Genomic DNA, 25,265 nt, shown 5'->3' on the forward strand with positions numbered 1-25,265 from the left:
TCACTTTGTGGTTGAATTCACAAAGTTTTGCACAGAAGGCAAATACATCATGTAATCACAGATTTTCATGTTCAACATCAAATTGATCACCCCATCGAGTCAACAGTCAGTCAGGAAGTCAATGATCATTTATTAAGATCCTACTGTGGTAGACATTTGAATGAAACAATTCTTATTTTAAAGGAGGTGGTATTCAAATGGACAACAAGTCAATTTAAGGAAGATTAGGAAGGAACATGAATGGAATAGGCAAAAATTAATGTAAACTCTATAAATACAAGGTGTTTACAGAGAAAAGAATGCAGAAGCAGCTGAGGAAATCTGCAAAAGCTTTAAAAATAAGATAGTGTTTGAGCAGCATCTGGAGAGAAGACAGGTGTTCTAGAAAGCAGAAGGGAGGAGCTCAACTCCAGGGCTTCCCAATAGAACTTCATGGCTTTCCTTAGTGCACCATTCATTTTGTAGATAAACCCCATGAGACTCCAACTCTCCACTTCTGATTCATATAGCCAAAGATGCTTTTAATCTCTCTAAAGCATTTAGAAGTTTTTCTTTTAAAAATTTATTACCTGTGTTTATTTTTAGTTCTGCCAGGTATTGGATGAGAGCATCAGCCTCAGACCTTTTTTTTTAAACTCTAGAAAGCAGCCATAACGATAGTGGACATTTTGCCTTACGTAATCTGGAAGTTTCTTCATGTTCCATACCTTCTGATAGTTTTCTTCTGCTTTATGGATGTCACTTATTTCTGCATACAGGTTTCCTAGTTCTATATAATTTGATTCAAATGTGGGTCTATGCTCTATTGAAGTGTTAAAATGAGTTATGGCTGACTCAATTGCTCTCTTAAGATCTTGTCTATCTGCGTCTTTTGGTGCGTAGTTGGTAACTTTCTTGATTTGAATCATTTTTGCCTTGTAACAAAGTCCCATCTCATAATGCAGGATAGCAGAGGATGGAGTGGTCTTCAAAGCAGATTCTAAGAGTTGAAGAGCTTTATCCAGATAATGTTTCCTGCGATAAAATTTGGCTGCATAACGAAGGATATAAGTCTGTGATGACCTATTTTTTAAAGCTTCTTCAAGATACTTTTCCTCCTTCCCCTATTTGGTCTGTGTTTTGTAGTTTCAGTGCAAGAAGAACCTTAAGATAATTGTCTTCTGGGTTTATTGTGACTGCCCATCTTAGTGCTTCTAGGGAAATACTAGGACCATCTTCTCTGCCAAGATGATCCAGATGAAACATGACAATTTCAAGTCCAGTGTAGAATTCAGGATTCTTAGACTGAATTTCCAGAGCCTTTTGGAAACAAGCTCTAGCCCTTTCATAATAGTCCTTTCCAAACTTGAGCAGGCACCACCCTTCCTCACAGTCAATTTCTGGAAGTTCAGCCTTGTAGCGGAAGGGACTTGAATGCCTCTTACAAAATGCTTCTACCTTCAGCAAGTCTGGCCATGTGATAATAGATCCAGGCATAGTTCCCCCAGGTCACAAGGCTTTTAATCTCTGCTTCATCATCATGAAGCTGTTGGATTTGTTCTTCAGCTTATTTCACACTTTCCAGAGCCTGCTCATTTTGACCCCTTATATGTTTCACGTAGGCCAATGTGTTGTGACTTCCCACATTGAATTTTATGTCCAAGAACTCAATTTCTTCCCATATTCTGTGTTCTAAATCAGCCAAGTCTATGTCTACTCCCATTAAATCCCATGTGAAGTGGCATCTCAGCTCAAGCAAGGCGTCCATCATATGATTCTTCTCAGATGTCTTACTGAGGATAAAAATAGAATACTTCATTATTAAATTGTTGTTTGTCCTCCCTTCTCCAGTAAAATCTGTAACATGAGGAGGGTAATTGACTTGAATTGCAGATGATTGGATTTAAGTGAGGCAGGGCAGTGCAGAGTTATCAATCTCACTCTTTCCTCAGAAACCATCTAGGTTCAATGATAAGATATAGCTCAGGACAACTGGAGATGGCCTTAAATGCAGGAGACCTTGGCCTTTTCAAGCTAAGGTCTTTCCCAGGTCTCAGTTTTTCTGAGGCAACACCTGTTCAGTGATTAAAGCTACTAAGAAATGAAGCAGAAGATGGTCTAGTTAGTCTACTCTAAATAAACAGAACAGAAATAATTGGTATTTATATTCATTTTGAGTCATCAAAATCTAAACAATGACCATAGTGAGTCTTGGGTCAAGACCTATCATTGGTCAGTCACTGAGAAATAGATTGATTTGGGTTTGAGAAAAATGATCATGTAACTCCATTTGAATTCCAATAAGCTTTATCAATGTCTTATTTTTCAGAGCTCTTTTTCAAGAAATCATAAATGAAACTACATAAGACAAAAGAATGAATTGTCCCAGTCTTTTTTTTAATGATAGAAAAAATAAATAAGGAAAAGGGGAAAAAACATCTAAACCCAAAACCCTAAGATATCTTGTGAAGTTTCAGCAATCAAAATTTATATTTTTGGGGACAGAACACCCTCATTAGAATAGAGGAAGAGCAGGAAGGAAGGAAGTACATTACAATTTTAAATATAGAACAAGCAATATAAAGGAAACTGGAACGATCCCTGCCCACTTCCACTCCCTTCCCAGAAAACCACTTGGGTCCTTCAAAAACTTTCATATTCCTTCACTCTTTAAGAAGGGATTTATCTGATCAAGCCCACAGAATTCTGCCTAATTGACTTTCCCTATCAAGTCACTATTTTATGGGAGGGAGAGGGAAAGGGTTCATTGCATTCCCTGCTAAGAAATATACAGATCCTTCAGGACTTAGTGCAGAAGGTGGAGAGAGGAAATAGTTTCAGGATCCTCCCTTTCTCCTCTTCACTCCTCTGTAGTGACTATGGGAGATGTTTTTCTATGAAAATCACCTCTGGGTTCTGTGCTTCCCCATTGCTATTTGAGTTAAGCATTTCCATTCCTAGGATTGGTTGGTCCCTGATACATACCATTACTCTATTCTTTCTGGATTGTGAACTTTGTATTTGGTGGGGTCCAATAAAAACAAACAGTTGTGCTCACCTTGGCTACCAGAGAATTGATGAGGTCACTAAATCTCAGTGAAGGACCTTTCCCTATGACAAGAGCCCAGTAAATCCCTTCCTCTAGGATAAGACAAGCCCCTATCAACAAGAAAATAAATCTCTGCCCTACCCTGGAAAAAATACTGAGATATTGAGGTATTTCTGAGGTACTGCCCCTCAAATGCATGTTTCTGATTACCTAATCTTCCTGACCCTTTCAGAGCTTCCCTCTCTTCAGTTGGTTGCTGTCTGCTTTTGAGAGACCAACTTGTAGTTAGAGAGCATGATTCACAATAAAAATGTGCTTTGCTTGAATTGGAGAAAGTCTGAGATTGAATTATTTCTAGAGAAGACTGTCCTGAACCTCAATGGCATAAGAATTTGAATCCTTCAATATAGATGCCTGATAATGTTCATTTGAAACCCTTAGCATGCATTATGCCATTTTGGTTGTTTGGTACAGGTCAAGGAACAGAAGAGACCATTATCCTAGAGGTACACAACTTTCCCCTATTTTTCTTCAATATTACTAATTGGTAGACTGAGGAGGGACACAGTTGTAGTCCTCCCAGGCTTTGCAGATGATGGCAAAGGATGTAGTTTTTTTGTAATCTGAGGTAGCAACTAATCTTCAGAAGTCACATCAAGCTCTTTCTCAGTTTGGGAGACTCCAGACATACTCATGAAATCTGGGTTGTGAGAGAAATAATTCATTTGGACCCTCACTCTATTTCAATCAGTATGCATCAATCTGATGATCCCATAGGGTTAATAATTATAAGTTCTGAATATGAGGACCTAGTCATTATATATAGCTTGTACCATCTTCTCCAGCCTCACATAAGAAGGAGCCCATCTATCTGCTGACCAGCTTAGTCAGAGAAGTTAAGATAATTATCCTGTGTTTGAGGGCTATATGAGCCCTCATTGAGTATGAAGGAGGCTTATCCATTGAAGTCTGATAAAATTTCAGCTAGAAAATTCCAAAGGTAAAAAAGGAGAAATAAAGAAAGCTCTTTACCTCATGATTGTTCCTGGTTACTTTGTGGTTCTGAAGGGCTATGAAACAGTCTGACATCCTCTTCAGATGCCAGCTTTGCTACTCTTAGCTATGTAAGGCAGCATTAGTCAAAGGAGGATGACCTTTTAGGTCATGTGTCTAGCTCCTGTCCTCTGAATCATCTAGATACCCCATTCTCTTTTATAGCTCCAAAATAGACAGATATTTATATTGTGACACATCACAAATTCTTGCTTATCAAAGGGACAAAGTTCTGGACATTTACACTACCTGATTTTCTCGATCAGCTCTCTATCATAAAAACTAGAACAAATGAATTTCTTTTTTTTTTTTTTCCAAGACAATGGAGTTGCTTGCTCAAGGACACACAGCTAGGTAATTATTAAGTGTCTGAGGTCGGATTTGAACTCAGGTACTCCCGATTCCAGGGCTGGTGCTCTATCCACTGTACCACCTAGCTGCCCCACAAATGAATTTCTAAATAGATTCTTTCCCACTTTTTTTTTATCAAAGCTGTTCAACATTTAATAAATATCTAAAAGAGTAACTTTTAATACATTCTATGCCCTCATTTTTCTACCAAAAGTTGAAAATGAGGTCATAGCACTGAAACTATTGTATGATCACAACTCTGTCCACAAAGGGATATTTTTGTTTATGTGGCTGGCTAGTTGAACACAATTAAAAATGTGCAATGGGGCGGCTAGGTGACAGTGGATAGAGCACGGCCCTGGAGTCAGGAGTATCTGAGTTCAAATCCTGCCTCAGACACTTAATTACCTAGCTGTGTGGCCTTGGGCAAGCCACTTAACCCCATTTGCCTTGCAAAAAAACCTTAAAAAAATATAAAATAAAATTGTGCAAGTTGCTTAAGAGAAAGGGCTATTGATTAAACACTTTGAATCACTTAAACTATTGAGAAAAATTCCTTTCTCAATAGGAATTTCCAAATACACTATAAAATAGACCCTTTCTGAAAAGAGACTCCTTAATAATAACTCTAAATCAACATGATTCTTACTCATAATTATTTCTGAAAAGAAAATGGCAATAGACTACCATTCCTTCACCTAACTGGGTTTATTTTGCAAACTTCCTTTTTCTTGCCAGTAAGAGCAGAGACGAATCAGGGAGAGGGGACAGAGTAGAGGTTAAGAATGAAGAGAGACAAGTACACAAGTTCACTTTGTATAATGAAGGTACAAGAGACTGCAATGATTTCTAAAATTTCTTACAAACCTAAGTCTAGTATCCTCTGATCTTGCTGTCTCTGCTGTTACAACAGCCTCAAGCCATCAGGGCATCTAGAGATTCTAAAGGAGAGGTAAAAATGCAGACAGAGGAAAAGGATGAATGGTTGAGATCACAACATTTGGTAATGCTAGAATAACTGGGATTTAGTCCTCCTATTCCAAATATTTTTCACAAGAGACTTGAAATATTCACTTCACTTTTTCAAATGAACCTTGAGTACACAAATATTAACTCTTTAAAAATACAAATATTAGTATTCCTGAGACAGTTTACATTACTTTCTCTTTTAGATTAATTTTTCCTTTTAATAAGCACCATAATCCATCAGACGACAGAATTTAATCTGGACTCTTCCCTTTGTCATCTACAAACAGTTTCTGTAAGATATGTTGTTTTTTAAATGTATTACATTTTGTTTGTTTGTGCTTTAGTGTTTTGCAAGGCAAATGGGGTTAAGTGGCTTGCCCAAGGCCACACAGCTAGGTGATTATTAAGTGTCTGAGGTCAGATTTGAACTCAGGTACTACTGACTCCAGGGCTGGTGCTCTATCCACTGCACCACCTAGCTGCCCCTAATTTATTACATTTTGAATAAGCATGAATTATATTTCAGATTTTAAAAAACCTTGAACTGGAACTCAGGTGGAACTGAGAAAGAAAAAAATAGGAAAGAAGGCAAATTAATTGTGCAGCCTGAAGTTTTGGGGTAGCTAGGAAATGGAAAGGATAAGCTTAAAATGAAGGGAGGGGGGCTTAGAAGTCAAAGGATGCAATTCCAATTTTGGTTCTTCCATTTACTAGTTATTTCATCTTGTTCAATTCACTTCCTTTATAGGCCTCGTTTTCTTTATAGATAAAAATGAAGGGGAAGAAACTAGATAATTTTTACGATCCCTTCTAGTTGTCTGAAACATAGAATTGTGGTTTTGAGAAGAAAAAAGTTTGTCCCTATCAAAATGTCTGTGCATAATTTTCATTTCCCCAAAGGAAGTCTTATTTATGCCTCATGATCCTTTGTTGCCAGTACAATGTTATATAACTGAAGAAAAAATCAACTGATAAAGGGCTAACCTATAAATTGTGAGATAGACAGTAGGGAAAATAAGAACTAGATTAGAACCTGATTTACCAAGTGCTAGATGTCAGTTTGGGGAAAGGTCACTTCAGAGTGAATGTTAAAAGCTGTGCTAGAGGATTAGGGAGTAATTTTTTTTTATTGAGATCATTTTAAAAAAATCACTGTCATTTCTGATTGTCTCTTTTCCCTTATACTACCCACTGAGCTTTCTCTGAAAAGAAGATCTTTGGGGAAAGTAATTTCATTTAATACCATATTAACTAATGATGTGCTATAAAGGACAAGAACAGGATGGGGATCCTTTTATCCCCAGCTGCCGCTTGGGATACCCCATTTTTCTTATTCTTGGTTTCCTTTTCAGTGAAATGAGAGCACAGGGCCTATTAGGATATAATTTTTCATTTGAGTTTGGTTTTGGGGGAACATTTGGAGTGTGCAGTTATGGTGAATATACTGAAATGTCCTGAAGTATTGTAGATATGGGATTAGGAAAATGCCAACAGGTCCCCCAGTGATAATAGATTGGAAAGTGATCAAACAGGGAAAAGGATTATTTCTGAGCATCCAAAAACTCACTGACAAGAGTGAAAATGAAGAAGGAACACAGGGCTCAGAGAACTATTGTAAATCTTTTGTATTGCAAACAAATTTTGTAATTTTAGTATACTATTAACATGTTCTAGGTTCTGTATTGGCTTTTATCCCTATGAAAGTCTGGACTTGGTGAGTAACCAGATGTCTGACCTTGATAATGTACCAGGGTAGTGGCAGCAGACTCCACTCATGAGCAATAAAATGTGCCACAGTACACTAGGTGCTAATTAAGCCTCACTCTTGGAGTATGGGCAATAGGCTCTGCCACTCCTTAAATGTTGCCAAGTTCCAAACACCACAGAAATGCATTTATGTATGCCTAGCTGGCTCTCTTTTTTTCCTATGTGATTCATCTGGGCAATTGTTTCCTGATTTTTCTCTTCCTTCCTTTCTCCTGCCTGGGTCCATGCGATGCTAGCTCTATGCTGCTGGTCCATATGGTTCCAGCTCCATTCAGCTAGATCTGTGTTGATCCAAGCCCAGTCACTGTCTTGTGGATGTTTACTCCGCCCCCCCCCCCTTTTCTCAACTTGACTTTTTTCTTTGCTTTCTCTCTCAACTGTCTTTTTTTTTTTTTGCTTAACCTTGTTACCTTATTAGAAACTCACCCTCTTTATCTCATTAAGGTACCTAAATTTGATTCCCACATGAATACTTTCCCTAATTAGGGATCAGTAGTTTCCTGTCTTTACTTTAGTCCATCTTTGCCTCAATTTTTGCTAATCATCCTGTCCTTAAAGTCTCTCTTTCTTTTAACTCACAGCAGTACTGAAATTCACTATCTAACTGCTTTTTCAAAAAACCTAACTTGTGACCTTTCTGTAATAACTTCTAAATCATTTGATCAACCTGTGAATTAAAGTCTAAGCCTTTCTTATTTCCCTGAGTGAGAGAGGAAGGAAGGAAGGAAGGAAGGAAGGAAGGAAGGAAGGAAGGAAGGAAGGAAGGAAGAAAGAAAGAATGCAAGAAAAAATATGGAGGAGGGAAGAGAGGGAGAAAAGAGGAAGAAAGGATATTCCTTTAGTAGGTACTGAACAAACAATGGAAAGGAAACTAGAATGATCACCTCCAATCTCCTCACAGGAAAACATCTGAGTCCTTCAAAAAGTTTTCTTCTTTCCTTAAGAGGGCATATATCTGTCCAATCCCAAAGAAGCCTTGCCTAATTGACTCTCTCTGTTAAGTTTCTTTTTTTTTTATGGAAGAGAGAAGGTAAAAAGTTCATTGAAGGAGTCCCTGCTAAGATATATGCAGATTGCTCAAAAGTTGGGTGTAGCAGGAAGAAAAGAAGCAAGAATTTCATGTTTCTCCCTTTCTCCTTTGATGTCTTTGGAGCTCATATCTCACCCTTTGAAGTGACCATGGGAGATGCTTCTCTTTGAAAATCACCGTTGAGATCTTGCTTCCCATTGCTATTTAAATAAAGTCCTTCCTTTTCTAGAGGTTCCTCATGAATATCATTGGCAATACCTGGTCCCTGATACACATACATCTTTTCCTTTTGGGTCACAGACAACATGGACAAAAAACAGTTCTGCTTACTTTCTATATGAGGGCATAATAATTTGAATTCTCCCTTTATAACAGGCAAATGAAAAGTGTGCCACAGAAATTCTTAGATAGCATCATGTCTCTTTGGCTGGCTTATCTGGTGCACAGAATATATTGGAAATGACCATCATCCTGGAAGTACATTACTTTCCCTTATTTCTCTTCCATACTGCTAACAGCTGAGCTGAGGAGAGGACAGAGTAGTAGTCCTCCCAGGCTTTAAAGGTGATAGCAAAGAGATACAGATTTTGGTAATCTGAGGCAGCAGCCAATTGCAGCAGTAACACATCATGATCTTTCTCAGGTAGAGAGACTGAAGATATGCTCATGAAATCTGGGTTTGGATAGGTTGTTCAGTGAAATCTACTGCCACCACATCAAACCTCTAACCCTCAGATCATTTTGTCCTTTTATCCCCAGCTGCCATTACATATAGTAAATGCTTGTTCAGTTGGATACAAATGACCTGTCTGTCTATCTTGTGCTGGGTGATTTCATTTAAGCACTTTGGTATTTCCTAGGTTCCTCTGTGGAACAATAACTTGAGGTGATCTAGAAGCTCTCTTCCTGTTCTAAGGCAGTATGACTCCAATTTGGCACCAGATCAATGGTACTATATGTTGGCATTGGCATCGTCTTGGCCAGTCTTCCAAGAATCTATAAAATGTCTATGTGGGTAAAAAAATATCTATGTGGGTCCATTCCTAAAAGGAAGGAATAATGCACATATCAATTCAGGAGGTGTACTGTGTCAGACAAGTAAACTTTTATTCACAAAACTGAGAGCCTTTGAATCCATAAGAATTTCTATGCACCTTCAACATCTCAGCAAAGTATAATTGCTATGAATTACAAACTAAATATAAAACATACTTGAAATCATCAGGGAAATTAGCTCTTGATCACTGACAGTATAGAAAGAATCTTTGCATATTATATCTGTTAGCCAGCTAGGTTTCCTCATCTATAAAATAAAATGATAATAACACCTACCTTCAAATGTTGTGATCGAAAGAGATAATATTTGTAAAACCTTTAGCATATAGCAGTATACAAATGTTATATGGTTATTGTCATTGTTGTTATTTTTAATTTTCCCTCTCTGACTTCCAAGGAGATGACCTTGAACTCGACCTTAAACACTAGTTTACAGATTAATTCACAGGCCATTCCCTTGAAGGACTCCTCTCCCAAGGATACAGAAACAAACATATTTTTGGTGGGTTGGAGGAATGACCTGTGTTTTCCCACAGCCGGGAGAGAGGGAAATAGGTTTTCTGAAAAAAAAAAAGAAGTCACTTCTGTGTGGGAGTCCTGCCAAGGAATGGTGCACCAGATAGATCACTAAGTGTGATCACACTGAATATATTGCTGGTCATCAGAAATTGTGGGTAGAAATGAACTTGTCACCTGCAGGGTCTAACCCCACATTGGGTTTTCTGACTTCTATAGACTATGGCTCCCCCAGCATTTCTATTGCTGATCATACCTGGAGTCAGACACAGACCAATACCAATTTAACTATCCCAAAAGATTTGAAATAACAAGTTCCAAATGATCAGACCTTTAGGTGAGTTCAGCTCACAAGGATTAAATATCAATTATGATCTCATAATCAAAATAGTAAGAGATTATTTCAGAAAAATCTCAAATCATTTTATACATGTTGCATAGGTGCCTTTCCTTCAAAGTAAATATTATAGTTATCTCAAAAATAATTCCAATTTTCATATGGAAACTGATTCTATGGGAAAAATTCTTTCTTTTAATATGCTTACTTATTATCCATGTTCAATAAACATGACAACACAATTGCTTCTAGAATCCTTTAAAGCAATTAAAACATCTTTAGATGATTACCAAATAGTTTACAAAAAGTTTATATAGTTGTTCCTAAATTCCAGTTGTAGCACACTTAAGATATGCTGACATATAAATTATTAGCCTTCACTAGACATAAAGTTTCCATGTTGAAATCTTATTTTCTTGAAACAAAACAAAGAAACAAAAAGATTTCTTAACTTTAAACTTATCTTAATGAATTTTATAGTTTTTGTTTTACATTCTTATTTACCTCCAACCCAAATATATTCCTATTCTCAAAAAATGAGATTCTTCAAGGATTTAATGTTATTCAAATGATAATTTCAAAAACACTAAGGCAACTCTTACTTATGCCATGGAATGACAACAAATTTAGATCAAAATAGAAAAATCTTTTCTACTTGCCCTTATTATAGTAACTTTAAATATTTTTAATATTAATCCAATGTTTAATTGATTCAGTATTACTATAAGTAATACAATCTATTTTTGTTATGAGTTAGTAGACCCTCCTTCATAAAGACTTTTACAATATATTTCTCTTCTGAGAATGTTTCTCTTTCTTAAAAACAAGTATTCCTGATTTTAAGAGTACAATCAGAAAGCTTTCAGCATTACATTATTGGGGAACTTTTAAAATAGAAGTCTTAGTTATTCAACCTTACAGCAAAAATAAATCTTTGAAATGGGTATTCCATAAACAAATTCCCCAAACCTCTTCACTTGCAGCAAATCCTGATTGGCACACAACTTCTAAATAGTGCCTTCCTTGAACTCAAGGGTGCTTACAAAAAGAAGGGTCTGTTTTCTTAAGACAGGGGGGACATACCTAAATAAATTACTGTTTATCTCAAATGACAAAGTTTACCAAGGCCCTAAGAGTTATTCAATTACAATTTTTCTTTGGCACTAGAAATAATCCCATATTGATAGTTTATTTGAATAACACTGACAAATTCCCTATATCTATCTTCCACCTTAACTTATTTAAGAATATTCTTAAGTGGAACAAGTTTGCAATTTAAAATACATAATTACACCCATCCAAGGATTTTCCCAGAATTTAAACACGCTGATATTATTGCAACAGGGTTTGACTTTCTATTCTATTCCCTCTGAAAAACCCTCAAAGTGACCCCCAAGAACTCAGTTCAGAAATGAGGAAATTAGAGAACTAAAAGTTCATTGACCTCATCTCAAGAACTTGAAAAATAGGAAGAAGGCAGGGATATATAGTTCCATAAGCATTGTAAGGTACATAGCTGGTACAGAAGGAAAAAATGTAAACATATTTTCCTATCTAAATTTCTTCTGCTATATTCCCCAATAACTCACATCAAGAAATTCACATTTTTTCATATAAAAAAACCTTAAATCAAATTCCTTTCAAAAATCCAGAAGTTTACAAGTTCAATTTAACTCATGTATTATTTTCATCAGTGCAATTCTAATCTCCCAATGTTCTACTTTGTACTCATTAGTATTAACAAATATTTCTTAATATTAGGATTTTTACATCTTAATTTAATTATACATATTTTCAGACTATCTTACACAGATTAACCCATATAGTTATCTAATTGAAAGAATAATAAGATTAACATTAGCATAGCAATTGCTTTCATGCCAAACACCTCATCATAAAAAACTTTTCTTTCTACTGAAGTTAAATCATTGCATCTTTTTAATACTCAGGCATGAGCTAAAATCTTTAAGATCAAACAATAGTCTGCAGCTACTTAACAATTTCACATTAGTCTCTTAAAAGCTCAAAGAAGTTAAGGAGGAATCACATTTTAGTTTATATTTTTAGTTAGATTGAAACCAGGATGAACTAGTTTACACTGAATGTTTCCTTTTACTGATTGTGGTAGATACTGTTCTTGACCAGATCTAATAACTTACTTAAAACTTTACTTTTGCATCTATATAAACCATACTGCTGATACATGATTTTATCTTAGCACAGAGCAATTCTTTCTCTTAATTTATAACAATTAAAATATTCACCTTATAAGATAGAAACATTAAACATTGTTTTTAATCCCTTAAACTATTCACATCCCTAGAACAAAACATTTTCAAATTACTTCATCAGTTTCATGATGCAGTACAGACATTAATTTATAGCAAGGATTTCAGTCTTCATAACCCACCATCCGATTCAAAAATATTTTAACTGTGAAATCAGCTGCTCACAAATCCCCTAGAGTCCAAGGCACAAGAATAGAGAGGTGGAGCTGTCCTGCTTGAGCTGCTGCAGCCTGCCCACAGCAGGGGTGGGGCTGAGCCCTGCTGCCCAGCTTTAAACAGTGCCTGGGAGGGAGACAGAGTAGGGAAAGAGGACTTTTGTCTAGGTCCAATCCCCACAACTCTCAGAGAGAGGGGAAAGATAGGACCTTACTTCCCTTTTCTTCCAATTGGGGGAGCAGTGTGGAGTCCTCCACGGTTTCCAACTTCTCCGATTTAAAAACTTAAATAAATGTTTAAAGAAAAGGGAGATGGAGAATTCTCCAGTCTCAGGAGTCTGGAAAACTAGGCAGATGGAAATAGTCAATCAAGGCCCAGTGATGAACAAAGACACAAGTGAGACACACACATACAAACACATCTCTCTCCTCCTAGTACCTATACAATTCTCCAGAATTTCCCCCAATTTCCCTGTTTTTGCCTATTTTGTCAGAGACTCCCTATGGTATGGTCTTCTGTCCTTCCCCTACTGTTCGAAAGAGCAATTCTAGAAGATCCTCACACACTCACAGTCCCTGAACTCTTGATCCCCAGGGAGCTGTCCTCAGGGATCTCTGGAGTAGCTTGCAGGGAGGACAGTGCTCTCCTTCCTATCTCAGGACTTTTTCCAATGATCTCTTAGCCTGCCAGACTGACACCTGATATTATCTTTATGGTCTCCTCTAAAGGTCCTTCTAACTAAGAACTGGTCCTTTTACCCCAAATTCAAGATCAATAAGATGGCAATTAGTCCTAGTGTTTCCCAACCTTATCCAATATATCAGCTTGCATGGGCCTTTTCTAGCATTCACCAGCTTCACTCCCTTCTCCAAATCGTTTGCTCACTCTTCTATTAAAAATCTCAGGTCTCAGGAACTTTTCAGGTGCTAAGTGTTGGTCAGAGAAGACAACAATGACTGAAATGGAATGGGAGGGTCCTTCCCTATGATCCTCTCTGCACATCCCCCTCAGGTTTTCTAGTATTCCACATGAGCTTCCAATTTGGGAGAAATGGGCATCAGTCAACGCCCCCCCCCCAAAAAAAAACTAACACTGAAGTGAGCAAATTATCCACCCTTTTACAAAAGCAAGAACAAGCTTATATACTGTTAGTTCAACCCTACCCCTCCCATTAGAGCCAGGACTGGTCCAGACATCTCTAAGTTACAACTCCTTTTACCTTCCCCTTGATATGTTCCTCCACCCTGATCATGCCTACATATACATTGCATCTGATGAAAATGAATCTTAAACTCCTTCTTGGACAGAAAAATTAATATGCATGAAAATAATTAAGCCCACACAGTGGCTTAGGGCATGGTGACCAGACCATGACTAGGTGAGACTGATCTGGTCTTCATTAGTTTTGGCATTCCAGCCCCCAAACTGGAGTCTCAGACCATTAATCTTACAGCACAGGACATTCTTAATCAGTCGTCTCTCAGTCAACTCCTTATTTAACTCAATCATTATTTAAAGATTTTTGGAGTGGTTTTGGGGAGAACTTGAGAGAGTCCTTGTCTTTACTCCTTCATCTTGATTCTCAATACTTTTTTTTTTTAAAAGTTGAAAATAGTCAATTTGGATCTGCATATAAACTCCATAGTTCCTTCTCTGGATATGGATGGTATTCTCCATTACAAGACTTTGATTTTTGTATTGCAGAAATGATCTAGACTGTCATAATTTATCATCACCCCATATTGCTATTAATGTGTACAATGTTCTTCTGATTCTGTACAATTCACTCAGCATCAATTCATGAAAGTCTTTTCATGCATCCATTAAGTACCATCCTTGATGATTTCTTATTGAACAATAGTATTCCATCACATTCATATACCACAATTTGTTCAACCATTTCACAATTGATGGTCATCCCTTCAAATTCCAATTCTTTGTCCGGGACCCTACTTTTATAGACCTTAATATTTTGACATTCAAGAATGACTAACTCAAATCCAGAATAGTTCCATAGACTTTGATAGCTTGACATTTGATAATAGCTATATCAAATATAGAATGATTCCATTGGTTGACATGATTCATACACCAAAATAGGCAAAATGAAATGTCAGCAGGTTCCTGAGCTGGGTAAAGTGTGAAATATCTTCTTTGAATAGGTGAACAAGATGGATAGGCTGCTCCTAATGTTGAGCAAGAAAATGTGGTACAGCCATATATCTATTGCAAGGATATATCAGGGTGGGGGACCTTTCCATACCATGCCAGTCCCCATACATAATTTGTTTATGGAATTTGAGCAAATTAGTTAGAGATGTTTTGTCAGTGTTGCTTGTGGTTATGCAGGTAAGCAGTAATGAACATTATACTGAGTGTTTGAAGTCTATTATAGTGCCTTCCTATTGGAATCTAAATTCCTATGTTACTTTTACAAAAAATGAATTAATACATTGCTTATTCTAATAAGTATAAATATTTATCATTAAATGTGTTTACATTCCTAATAACTAACAATCATTTCTGCTTATAAAATAATAATGAATTGACTAATATTGATTAGAACTTGAATAGGACTCCTCACTCATTAAATAAAGTTTTCCATTCCCCACTTGAATTCACAGAAAGACTCTCAGTCTTTCTTCAAATCTGTTATAGTTTAATGCATGGAGGCAAATCCCAAGGAGGGAAATTAGCTATAACTTATGTTGTTTAAATTCCAGTTGATAAAATATTAACTCATAATATATTAAGTATATGATAAATGTCTGAGGTGACTCATTAACCAAGAATGACAAGAGTCAGATATATCCAAGCAAAATATGTCCTACCTGATATACAATTCAGGAATTCATAGGGCATTTTGTTAGTATTGCAACACAAGCATTATCTGCCCCACATAGCCCTATAGACAGGTTCTGGAAATCTTTTGAATTTATAAAACCAATCCTAGCAATTTAACAAACAGCCTTATTATTATGGTAATAAGAGGCAACATGCAAAACAAATAGATCTAAATGGCATGTGAAGTGAAGAGAAATAAGAATTAGGCTGAGTTTCAAGAACAAAGGAATTATTGGCCATTAATGGTGGTGGTGGAGCAAAAACCAAAGCCAGAGACTGAAAAATGGGGATTCCAGGTTCCAGCCACTGCAGACTGAGGAACAGCTGGATTAGGAACCATTTGTAGTGAAGATGATGATGATAATGAAATTATCTTGCATACTCCTCATATCTCATACAGGACTCTTGATAGACATATATAGAAATGTTGAGGATTTATGAGAGCTTATTTTATATCCTGCTACTTTGTTAAAGTTGCTAATTATTTCTAGTAGTTTTTTTAGATGACTTTTTGGGATTCTCTAGGTATACCATCATGTCATCTGCAAAGAGAGAGAGTTTTGTCTCTTCCTTCCCAATCCTAATTCCTTTGATTTCTTTTTCCTCTCTTATTGAAGAAGCTAACATTTCTAATATGATATTAAATAGCAGTGGTGATAGTAAGCATCCTTGTTTCACCCCTAATTTTATTGAGAATACTTCTAGCCTATCTCCATTGCATATAATGCTTGTTGATGGTTTCAGATAGATAATTTTTACTATTCTAAAGTACAATCTATTTATTCCTACACTCTCTAATGTTTTTAGTGGGAATGGGTGCTGTATTTTGTCAAAAGCCTTTTTTTAGCATCGATTGATATAATCATATGATTTCTGATAGGTTTGCTATTGGTATAATTAATTAGACTGACAGTTGAATAAATCCAGCATTCCTAGGATAAATCCTACTTGGTAATAATGTATTATCCTAGTGATAACTTGTTGTAGTGGTTTTGCTAAGATTTTATTTAAGATTTTTGCATCTATATTCATCAGGGAGATAGGTCTATAATTTTCTTTCTCTGTTTTAACTCTTCCTGGTTTAGGTATCAGTACAATATTGGTGCCATAGAAAGAGTTAGGTAGAGTCCCATCTTTACCTATTTTTCCAAAGAGTTTATATAGAATTGGAACCAGTTGTTCCTTAAATGTTTGATAGAATTACTTGTGAATTCATGTGGTCCTGGAGATTTTTTCTTAGGGAGTTCAATAATGGCTTGTTGAATTTCTTTTTTTCTAAGATAGGGTTATTCAGGTATTTAATTCTCTCTTCATTTAACCTGGACAACTTATATTTTAGTAAATATTCATCCATTTCATTTAGATTATCAAATTTATTGGCATAGAGTTGGGCAAAATAATTCCAAATTATTACTTTAATTTCCTCCTCATTGGTAGTGAGTTTACCTTTTTCATTTATGATACTAGCAATTTGGTTTTCTTCTTTCTTTTTTTAAATCAAATTGACCAGAGGTTTATCAATTTTATTGTTTTTTGCATAAAAACAGTTCTTGGTTTTATTTATTAGTTAAATAGTTTTCTTGCTTTTGATTTTATTAATTTCTTCTTTAATATTTAGAATTTCTAATTTGATATTTAACTTGGGGTTTTTAATTTTTTCTTTCTCTAATTTTTTTAGTTGCCTATTTAGTTCATTGATTTCCTCTTTCTCTAATTTATTCATATAAACATTTAAAGATATAATATATCCCCTGACAGCTGCCATGAGTGTATAGGTTTTGGTATATTGTTTCATTATTGTCATCTACGATGAAATAATTAATTCTTTCTATAATTTGTTGTTTGATCCACTCATTCTTTAAAATGAGGTTATTCAGTTTCCAATTAGTTTTGAGGCCATCTTCCTGGCCCAATATTGCATATGATTTTTATTGCATTATGATCTGAGAAAGATGTATTCACTATTTCTGCCTTTCTGCAATTGATTATTAGATTTTTATGCCCTAGTACATGGCCAATTTTTGTGTAAGTGCCATGTACTACAAAAAATAAAGTATATTCCTTTCTATCCCCATTCAATTTCCTCCATAAGTCTACCATGTCAAGGTTTTCTAACAATCTATTTACTTCCTTAACTTCCTTCTTGTTTATTTAATAGTTAGATTTATCTAAATCTGAGAGCAGGAGGTTGAGGTTTCCCACTAGTAGAGTTTTGCTGTCTACATCTTCCTGCAATGCCTTCAACTTTTCCTCTAAGTATTTGGATACTATACTATTGGGTGCATACATATTTAATATTGAAATTACTTTGTTGTCTATGGCACCTTTTAGGAGGATGTAGTTTCCTTCTTTAACTCTTTTAATAATATCTATTTTGCAGCTGCTTTGTCTGAGATAAGGACTGTTTTCCCTGCTTTTTTCACTTCAGCTGAAGCAAAATATATTTTGCTCCAACCTTTTACCTTTCCTCTATATGTATCTCTCTGCTTCAGATGAGTTTCTTGTAAGCAGCATATTGTAGGATTCTGGTTTTTAATCTACTCTGCTATTCACTTACATTTTAAGGAAGAGTTCATCCCATTCACATTCAAAGTTTTAATTACTAACTCTTTATTGCTTTCCATGTTATCTTCCCTCTGTTTGTATTTCCCCCCCCCCTTTTCCCCCTTTATCCATATTACCCATTGTTTTGTTTCTGAACACCGCCACCTTCAGTGTGTTTGTCCTCCTATATCCAACCCTCCCCCCCTTTTCCCATCTTTCCATTTGCTCTTTTTTTCTTCCCTTCTTTCTGTTGATTCCCCCTTTCTTCCCCTCTCCCCTTTCCCCCTTTTAACAATTTAAAGGTAAGGTAAGTTTCTTAATTTAACAGAGCATGTGTATGTTAAGCCAATCTGATGAGAGTAAGATTCAGGCAGTTCTCATCTCCTCCTGTCTTCCCCTCTATTGCAATAAGTCCTTTGTACCTCAATGTAATGAGATTTACCCCATTCAGTCCCCTCCATCCTCCCATTTTTTTACTGTTCTCCTTTTTAAGGAGGTATTGTTTTTAAATCATTCTATCTGAGTCACAGAAAGGTCATGAATGTCTAGCACTTCTGGCTATTCTCTCTACTAGAATTACAATTATTGAGAGTTATTAGAGATTTTTCCCATGTAAAGATATATCCAGTTTCATTTTATTGGGTAACAATTTCTCAAATAAGTCATGCATATCCACCTCTTCTGGCTAATTAAAATCTCTAATAGAGTTACAATTCTTGTGAGTTGTTGAAGTCTTTCTTCCAGCTAGGGATATTGCCACTTTCATCTTATTTGATAACAGATCCCCCCCCCCCCCCTTTTTAAAAATTTTACCTCTCAGGTGCCTCTTGAATCCCCTGTTTAAAGTCCAAATTTTCTATTAATCTATGATCCTTTCATCAGGAAAAGTTGGAAGTCTTTTATTTCATTAAATGTCCATCCTTTGCCCTGGAAGAAAAGGCTCAGTTTTGCCGAATATTGAATTCTTGGCTGCATTCCAAGCTCCTTTGCTTTTCAGAATATTGCATTCCAGTACCTTCAGTCCCTTAATGTTGATGCTGCCAGGTCCTGTGTAATTCTTACTATGGTCCCTTGGTATTTAAATTGTTTCTTTCTGGCTGCTTGCAGAATTTTCTCTTTTATCTGATAGTTCTGGAATTTGGCTACAATATTTCTTGGTGTTTTCATTTTGGGATCCATTTCTGGAGGGGATCAATGGTTGCATGATATCAGGACAGTTTACCATCACTAAATCCTGTAATATTAAATCCAGGCTTTTTTTCCCTCTTCAATGTTTTCAGGAAGACCAATAATTTTTAGTTTATCTTTCCTCGATCTATTCTAGAGGTCAGTGATTTTGCTGATCAGGTATTTAACATGTTCATCTATTTTTTCAATTTTTTTTAACCAACTTTTGTTGTTTCATGAAGTCATTGGTTTCCACAGCCTCGATTCTTTTTTTTTTTAGTTTTTTTGCAAGGCAGTGGGGTTAAGTGGCTTGCCCAAGGCCACATAGCTAGGTAATTATTAAGTATCTGAGCCCGAATTTGAGCTCAGGTACTCCTGACTCTAAGGTTAGTGCTCTATCCATTGTGCCACCTAGCTGCCCCTACATTCTTTTTTTTAGGGAAAAATTTTCTTCATTTACCTTTTGCAACTCCTTTTCCAACTGATCAATTTTATTTTTGTAAGAGTTTTCCCTTTGATCATTTGAGGTTTTGAGATAATTATTTTCTTTTTGCATTTGTTCAATTGTATTTTTCAAGGATGTGTTTTCTTGCTGCAAGGTGTTAATTTTCTCTTGGGTTTCTTTTCCCAAATTTTCCAATTGATTTTTAAACTCCTTCCTGATTTCTTCAAGGAAATCTTTCTGTGCTGGAGACCAAATCATATTCTCCTCAGTTGTTCTATGTTTCTCTGAATTACCATCTTTTCCTTCTAGGAATTTTTCTAAGGTCCCCCCCTTTTGCTGGCCTTTCTTCATTTTCCTAAGATCGTGTGTGTGTGTGTGTGTGTGTGTGTGTGTGTGTGTGTGTGTGTGTGTGTGTGTGTGTGTGTGTTGGATCACAGAGGTTTGGTATTGAGATTCCTAGCTTTATTCACTGAGTGTAATATCTCTAGCAGGCCAGTAGGGGATGCTAAAGGCTGGAACCTATTCTCCAGTCCCTCCTGTAATTCCTAGACTGTCAGTCCCATGCCATACTTCCACTTTCTGGTTGTTTCTCAGACCAAAGTGGCACCCACAGCAAAGTGGTTCCCATAGCAAAAGCCCTCGGGGCTGATCTTAGATTAGTCTGGCTCTTTGCCCCTCTCCCACTGGCTGTTGGCACACTGCACTCCCCACACCCCCAATACCTGAAGACCAACCCTGAGACTGTTTTTCTAGTTTCTCTTTCTGGGTTTTGTGGATAGGACTTCCATTAAGAGGTTTACTTCATATTGTTTATAAGGGAAGATCAGGAGACCTTACCACAGGACCTGGCTTCTCTCTGCAATTTTGGCAGGAATCAAGAAAATCTTTAAAAAAATAAAAACAATTCAAGAAAAACATTAATGTTATGAAAAGAAAGTCTACCAACTAGAAAAAGAGACTCAGAATCTTAAGAAAGAAAATGATTTCTTGAAAACTCGTGTCAACCCTAAAACTGCAAGAAACTTAAAACCATAGGGTTAGAATGAAATGACAGAAAATATAGGTTAGACATTTTTCAACTTTATTCTCTAAGACCTTACCTCTAATTTGCAAGTGGAGGTCATTTTGAGAAATTAGTTGGGCTTTTAAGCAGAAACAAAGAATAGGGGAAATCATTAATCTTCTTTATGAACCATGAATAGTTGCACACTATCTCTGCCTGATACTGTTCCTCAATGATTATTATCTTTGTATTGTTTGAAACTTTTGTTGTCTTTTCTTGAAAGGAAGGTCTCCCAGCATTGTTTATTGTCCTCCTAAATTTGTAATTAACATAGGAAGAGATACCTTGGAGTCTTACTTTCTTACTCAGTTTGGCAATGTGATTTATATGAAACCTGAGTATCCACTAAAGAAATCAATCTTTTATCAGAGTATGGTTATGAGAAATCATTATACTTTAATACTAGAGTTGCACAAGAAGAAGCACATGAAATTATAAGAGACCCAGAAATATAAAGATTGAAAAACAGAAAAGAATGTGAAACATCACAAAAGAAAAATAACTGATCTGGAAAACTGATCAAAAATAGAAAACATAAAAATAATCAGACTACCTGAGAGTTATGATCAAAAAATATTCTGAATTTCCTGAAATTTTTAAGCAACAGTGTAAAGTAGAAAAATACACTTGAAAGACATTCTAGGAGAATAATGTGTATGCATATCAAAACCAAACTCCAAAGCCCTCATATTAAGAAAATATTATGAACAATAAGAAAAAATTTCAAATATGGCATAGCCATAAGAACAGATGAATTGGGATTATGGCCAAAAATATACACAACAAAGTTAAGCACAATTTTGAATGAAAAAATAGACAAAGTATCTCACCCTTTGTAGTGACTATGGGAGGTATTTCTCTTTGAAAATCACCATTGGGTTCTGTGTTTCCCATTGCTATTTAAGTTGAGCCTTTCCTTTCCTGGGGTCCCTCTGAAATAACATCACAGGGATACCTGGTCCTTGATACACATTATGCCTCTATTCCTTTAGGGTCATGGACATTGTGGATAACAGACAGTTGTGCTCACCTTCCACATGAGAGCATAATAATTTGAATTCTCCCTTTATAATGGGTACATTACAAGGTGCCTTAGAAATACTTAGGATAGGGACTGCTAGGTGGAGCAGTGGATAGAGCACTGGCCCTGGAGTCAGGAGTGTCTGAGTTCAGATCTGGCCTCACACACTTAATAATTATCTAGTTATGTGACCTTGGGCAGGTCAGGTCACTTAACCCCATTGCCTTGCAAAAACTAAAAAAAAGAAATACTTGGGATAGTGTCTTTTTGACTGCTTATCTGGTACAGGGGGTGGAATGGAAGTGGTCATAATTCTGGAAGTACATCACCTTCCCCCATTTCTCTTCTATACTGCCAACTGTAGGAGTTGTCCTCCCAGGCTTTGCAGATGATGACAAAGAGATATAGTTTTTGGTAATCTGAGGCAGAAGTCAACACCAAGCAGTAACATGCCACAATCTTTCTCAGATAGAAAGACTCCAGATATGCTCATGAAATCTGGGTTGGGATAGATTGTTCAGTTCAATTCAATACCACCACATCAGACCTATAGCCCTCAGATCATGGACAACACTTCATTTGGTTCTTGTTGGTACACCTGCTAAAATTTATATATATATTATATGCTTTTACAAATAATAAGTACTTCTTTGGTCAGATCCAATTGGACTGTGAGATTTCCTTTAAGCAATTTGGAATTTCCTAGCTTCCCCTGTGAAGCAAGGTGCTTGGGTAGGATGATCTCAAAGTTCCCTTCCTGTTTAAAGGTAGTATGACTTCAGTTTGTCACCAGATTAATGGTGCTACATATTGATATTGGCACTATATTGTCAATGTCCATGAGGATTCATTTTAGGGCTCCTTCTTCCAAGTATCTATGAAATTGTCTATATGGGCCCATTCATAACAGGAAGGAGTAATGTATGAATTGATTCAGGAGGTGTACTGTGTCAGACAGGTAGACTTCTCTTCATGCAACTCTAAGAGTCTATGAATTCTCAAGGATTTTCCAGCACCTTTCAACATCTCACCAAAGTATAATTGCTCTGAATTACAAACTAAATATAAAATATACTTGAAATTGCCAGGGAAATTAGCTCTTGATCACTGATAGTATATAAAGAGGCTTTACATATATCAAGGAGTTCAGTAAATATTTCTAATATGTCTTCTATGAAACAGGCAGGTGATGGAATAAATAGAGCTGAGATAGAGTCAGAAAGACCAAAATTGAAGTTAAGCCTGAGATATTTACTAGTGGTGGATTCCTGGTCAAGTCACTTAACCTCTGTTTGCTTCAGTTTCCTCATCTATAGAATGAGGAAAATAATAGCATCTACTCCCAGTGTTGCGATCAAAAGAGATGAAATTTGTAAGGTCTTAGCATATAGTCATATATAAATATTATCTGATATGATAATTGTCATTGGTGTTATTTTTAATAATCCCTCATTGAGTACTAAGGAAATGGTCGAGCTTGACTTTAAGCAGTAGGTTCTAGATTAATCAATGAGGCATTCCCTTAAAGGCTTCTTATCCCAAGGACAAAGACACAACAAAATTATTGGGAATAGGTTGGAGGAATAATCTGTGTTCTCCCCAGGTCTGACACAGGCTGCCATACCAGGGAAAGAAGGATTTTTAAATCAGGGATCTGAGAAACGAAATCAGACTTGGTGCATCAGATAGTCACTAAGTGTGATCACACAGAACCTATTGCTGCTTATCAGAAATGCTGTGGGGACTGAGGGGCGGCTAGGTGGCGCAGTGGATAAAGCACTGGCCCTGGAGTCAGGAGTACCTGGGTTCAAATCTGGTCTCAGACACTTAATAATTACCTAGCTGTGTGGCCTTGGGCAAGCCACTTAACTCCATTTGCCTTGCAAAAACCTAAAAAAAAATAAAAATAAAAATAGAAATGCTGTGGGGACAGAAGTAGACTGAGAATAAGAATCTAGGTACTTTTATAGTTCTCATTTTATGTGGACATGTGACTGCAGCTTTTTAACTGCAAGTTTCAGGGGTCTCTTGTTCCTATTGTTCAATAGAATTATTAACTTCAAGGTATGACCACATATTTTCCTATCCTGTTCCTTCCAGTGAAGGACAAATATATTTAGAATAAAGAAATACACAATGAAACGAGAACATAACTCTATGTATGTACTTTCCCCCATATATGTGTGTGTATATATATATATATATATATATATATATATAAACACACACACACACACATATATATATATTATATATATATGTGAGCACACACACACATATGTGTGTGTGTGTGTGTATGTGTGTGTGTGTATTATATTTTTATGTCCAGTGACCCAGGATACAGAATTTGCTTCTAAGGTCATCATCTCATGCCCGGACTGTTGCAGGAGCCTCCTAAATATTTCCATTTGACTCTAGTCTCTCCTGATACTAGTCAATGTTGCACACCACTATCAGACATATATTCCTAACACACTCTGTTTCATTAAGTCATGCCCTTATTTGTAAACCCGTGAAAGGGTCCTTACTCTAGAAGTCAAATCCAAGTTCCTTCATTGAACTGTTATTGGCATTGACTATATATTGTCTTGGAGACTGATCTCTCCCCCAACTAGGCTATATGAAGATGTTCATTCAATTAAGTTTGATTAAATAGCTGCTAGAAAACTGCAAAGGCAATAGAAGAGAAAGAAAGAAATCTCTTTACCTCATGTGGATTCCTGGTTACTTCTTTGCGGTTCTGAGGAGCTGAGAAAGAGGCTGATTTCCTCTTCAGAAGTCAGGTTTTCTCAGACTGTACGAGGCAGAGAGCTAAAAAGCCAAACGCCAAGCAACTTATGACATCATGTGCATGTGGCTGGAGAGATAGCAACTGATTTACAGTAAGGGGATCTTGCTGAGTTCCATTTGCAGGGACAGAGGGATACTGAAAGATGTGGATTTAGTTTAAAAAAATAATACTTCTCATTTTTGTTTATTCTTTTATCTTCATTTCTAAATATTTGCCCATCCTCTGCCCACTCTTACTTCCCCCCAAGCTCCCTCCCTCTCCATCTCATCCTCACTTTGTCCAGGGAAGCATTCCTTGTGACAGAAAAATACATATGAAAAGAATATTTCATGAATACAAACAATACATGGGGCAGAATGACTGGGAAAATGTTTAGGAAATTTTTTTAATAAAAAATAAGACTAGTGGTAGAGAGAGTGCTGTAAGGCAGTATAGAGTTAAATTTAGTTTTAAAAATGAACTTCTGTGAGTTGCATATTGACTTAGGAAGTTTCAATCCTCCTTATGTTCTATTACATTTAATTTTTCTTGTTATATATTTATCAATTGCATTTTAATCTGGTTCAGCTTCCTGTCATTTAGGATCTGAGTGTTGTGAGTAGAGCACCTCTGGTTTAAGGGGCCCAGAGTAGGAGGTGGGACAACTGTTTGATCTGGGACATCTCACTTTTCTGAACCTTACTGTTCATTTCCAAATGAGAACATAAGAGCAAATGAACTGAAGTCTATATAATATCTTACTATTTTTTTAATGTTTTTTAATTCTCATTTCGTACAAATGTTTTTTTTACATTAATAAAATATACTTGTTTACAAGTAAACAAAATACCTCTCCCCCC

General features: G+C 36.2%; 1 long non-coding RNA gene and 1 pseudogene across 1 annotated transcript in view; one reads left to right on the top strand and one right to left on the bottom strand.

Moving 5' to 3' along the window:
- LOC141521167 (uncharacterized) overlaps positions 1-25,265 on the top strand; it is a 115,889-nt gene that overhangs the window by 44,662 nt on the left and 45,962 nt on the right. The gene's annotated exons all lie outside the window — the stretch shown is intronic.
- LOC141521162 (interferon-induced protein with tetratricopeptide repeats 1-like) lies at positions 77-24,579 on the bottom strand (annotated as a pseudogene).

The sequence above is a fragment of the Macrotis lagotis genome, chromosome 4 (assembly GCF_037893015.1).
Source record: "Macrotis lagotis isolate mMagLag1 chromosome 4, bilby.v1.9.chrom.fasta, whole genome shotgun sequence".
Taxonomy (NCBI): domain Eukaryota; kingdom Metazoa; phylum Chordata; class Mammalia; order Peramelemorphia; family Peramelidae; genus Macrotis; species Macrotis lagotis.